This window comes from Elephantulus edwardii, unplaced genomic scaffold, assembly GCF_000299155.1.
Source record: "Elephantulus edwardii isolate Elephantulus edwardi_28Jun2011 unplaced genomic scaffold, EleEdw1.0 scaffold00008, whole genome shotgun sequence".
In the NCBI taxonomy this organism is placed as follows: Eukaryota; Metazoa; Chordata; class Mammalia; order Macroscelidea; family Macroscelididae; genus Elephantulus; species Elephantulus edwardii.
This window is the reverse complement of record NW_006399758.1, coordinates 18,982,501-18,986,578: the sequence shown is the minus strand read 5'-3', so window position 1 is coordinate 18,986,578 and position 4,078 is coordinate 18,982,501.

Sequence of the window (4,078 nt, the reverse complement as noted above, 5' to 3'; positions counted from 1 at the left end):
GATAGATAAGAAGGCAGACAGAGAGAAAAAGAAAGAGATGCTTCACTGGTTTTGCTCCTCTGGAGAATCCACTCTGTTGTTGTTAGGTGTCACTGAGTACAACTCATAGTGACCCAATGAACAAAAGATCTGCACCCTGTTCTTGAGCTATCATCATTCCTTTAATATTCATAGGGTTTTCAAAGGCCTGTTATATAAGAATTGGATGCCAATCCTGCTTCCAAGTCTGTCTTAATCTGGGAGATCTACTGAAGCCTATCCTTTATGGGTAACTCTTATATCAGTTGACATACATGTGTCACAGCTTTTGGCAATCCCAAGTAACGCCAGTACGGTAAACTGACAGACATGTGCTATACCTCTTAGAACAATATTCTCCCAAACACAATTAACACCTGATTGATTTAAACAAGAAAGTTCAAGCCTACAGCTCATTGTTAACAACTCCAAATGATCAGTCAGCTTACACTCAGTTGTTAATGAAATAAAAAACAACCACTTAACCTGACTTTCAACTAAATTAAAAAAAAAACAAAAACAAAAACAAAAAACCCTACCCTCCAGAATCCAACTGCTTCACACAAGAGCCTCCAAACTGGAGACTTGATCAGGGCCCAATGGACTTTTAAATGCGAAGGCCTGCCCACCAGGTCCTTATTGATTTAAATAAGAAGTTTCCTGCCCACAGCAGATTGTTAACTAAATCCAAATGACCACTCAGTATCCACTCCCTACCCATGTAACTAGTGGAAGCTCTTTCTGATGGGCTAGTGGATAAGGAAAGTTGCTGTGCAGCCAATCCAAAGACAGAAACCACCAGCTGCTCTGAAGGAGAAAGATGGGCGATCTCTTTCCATGTGATTTACAACCTCTAAAAATCTGCTGAATAGTCAGCTATGAGGTGCTTCTGACATAAGGTCAATGAATGTCATTGTAACAGGAGCTGTGGCCTCTTTCATCAAAAATGAACTTCTTTTGCACTTTTTTAGAAGCTTCACTGTCTAATTCAAACAGCTGTTTGTCCTTTATAAAGACCTTTCTTCCCACACAACACACAACTGAACTCAAAGACCTTTCCAATCTTCTGCCCCAGCTCTGAATCTTTCTTTTGGCTCTCTACTTATTCCAAGATCTCCACCTGTGTCTCTGGACCTTGGGATCAAATTCTCACAGAATCTGAAGAAAAACATTTTCTTTGCTTCTTCTACTCTACTTACATGAGAAAAAAAAAATTTAAAAAAATAAAGTCTAGTTGGGGAATATAATTTGTGATAACTATTAAGGCCTTGAGCCAGTTTAGGTCTTCTAGACAACTAATCCATTTGCCACTTTCTAATACACAGGACAGTGAGATGTACTCCTCTTTGCTTCCATGGCTAGCTCAAGAGTTATTCATACTTATAACTGCATATTGGCTTTTCCACAGGGAATTTGTAGAGTACCTGTTAGATTAGCCTGTGTCCAAATAGAAAACAATCAAAGCAGAGTGTTCAGATGCCTAATTAGAGCCATTCAATGTAATCCATTAATTTATTATCAGCAAATGTCAAATTAGAATTGCCTAATTATCTTTCCAATTCTATGATCCTTTGAGAAACAGACTGTCCTCTTTCTCCCATGGGGCTATAACTCTCCATTGAAAATCCTGGTGCTCTAATTTTGGAGATCTCACACAAAAATCTCCTGCCACAGTTTACTGCCTCTGAAAACCCACTGAAGGGGTAAGCTAAGATTTGGTTCCAATTGGATGATGTATCACAAAAATATAGACATGAAAGCACTATAGACAATAAACATGTAGTAATGTGTGCTTCACAGGGTTGCTATGAGTCACCTGTGTCTCAATGGCACTTAACAACAATAACGTCAACATAGAGAGAGAGATCAGCTGGCCCAGTGAACAGAAAGCGATGTTACCAAGCCAAAGGTGGGTGACTTTTAATCCGCGGCCCTCGGGCCTGTCTTTCATTGTTTTTGTTCAGACATTCCTCTAGGCCGTATAGCCCTGGTGTACAAGTTGCCATACAGCGGTCACTTGTGCTTGCTGTGAGGCTAAATACTGTGACACTGATGTGTCAAATGCGTTAATGGTTGGCCACCCAATGCGAACAGAGAGTAGGGTGGAGCTCTCCAATTAAAACAAACTTGGAAGGAGGAGTAGCATCCACTTCCATTATAACTTGCCTCCAGAAACCCTATGAACCTAGAGAGAGGATGAAAGGCACCCAAGCATCGAAGACTCTCCTTCATAGGGTCACTATGAGTCGCCTACGGCTCAACAGCACTTAACAACAGCAATGTGTGCTGAAACATTCCAAAATATATCCCCTATGGCCTTTTCAAAATGGTTGGAAATCCCATCAATTAATGTGTTCATGAAGCCATTGAATAAAAACAGTGTGTGTGAGAATACCAATATGAAATTCTGAGGTTTATTGTTTTGAGAAACCACAGATCATGAACTAGAATTTGATTCAAACATTAGCCTATATTAGAATAACCTGAAAGGATTTTTTAAAAAGCCACCTGTATTGAATTATAATTGTAAATACTAAAATGTACTTACTTAACATATGCCATTTGATTACCTGTGAAATCATTACCACAATCATGGTATTGAAGATATCCATTACCTCCAAAGTCTACTTATAATAATTTGTAATCTCTCCTTCTATACCCTCCTCACCTACACCCTTGATCCTTTACTACTCCTCCAGCAACCAGTAATCTGAATTCTGTCACTACAGATTGGTTTCCATTTTTCTGAAATTTTATGTAAATGGAATCTCACAGTATTTAGCTGTGGTATGTCTAGTTTATTTCACACAATTGTTTTGCTATTGAGCTCTACATGTGCACATATCATCCATTTCTTTATATTTCTCAATAGGACGCAATATATAGCCATACCAATATGTGTTTGTTAATTCAGAAGCTAATTAAGGTTTAGTTTACCATTTATAACTAGTACAAATAAAGCTATTATCAATTTGTAGGGGGAAAATCCATTTTCTCCCTCTTTTTTAAAAATATTTTCTTTTGTTAGGAGAACAAAACAGTTCATCCTAGAAAGGGTGAAACCAGGCTGCTCCTTGGAGGCATGGGTTCTGAAACTTCATCTGACATACTTTGGGCATGTTACAAGGAGAAATCAATCCTTAGAGAGGAACAACTTGCTTGGGAGAGTGGAGGGACAGCACAAGAGAGGAAGACCCTTGATGAGATGGATTGATTCAGTGACTTGGGTAATGGGGATAGGTGTCATCAGAGACAGTAAGGTTGGCACAGGATAGAGCAGGGTTTAGGAGTGTTGTACATAAGGTCGCTATGAGTTGCAAGTGACTCAATGGCACATAACAACAAAAAGCTGAACATAGAATGGCCTAGCTATTTCACTGCTTAGAATATACCCTGAGAAAATGAGAACTGAGGCTCAGAGACTTGTACACCAATGTTCATAACAGCGTTATTCACTATCTCAAGAGCATGGAAACAGCCCAGATGTTCAACCACACACACACACACACAAAAAAAAAAAATAAAAGATTGAGAAGTTGTGGTACATTCACACAATGGAATACTATGCAGCATGCAGAAAAAAATGACTTTTTTTTATTATAGCCTAACTTGGAAAGGACTGGAGAGCATTTTTCTGAGTGAACTCCATCTCATAAAGACAAATACTGTATAAAACCATTATTGTAGAATGAGTATGAAGATTCAAGGGATGGGAGAGTGAAAGAAAAGGTGTGATGCTGGGCAGAGAGGGGGGATGTTAATCACAGAGTCTCATAATTTGATGTTTGGGAGGATGAAGGAAATGGGAAAGATCTTGTGTGAAAAACAATGAATTCAAACTTTGTCAGTATAAAAGAAAATTTAAAAAAACAATACTAATTATCCTCCCATTACATATTTGCCTTTCACCTCACCCATATTAATGAATAGCTATTCACTAATTTTTACTTCCCTTTTTGTTCCTTCCTATCCCAGTAATCACACACACACTTGCTGAAACTGAGGAGGACCTCATGCACTTGCTGCGAAGGGTCAAGGACTGCAGCCTTCAGTATGGACT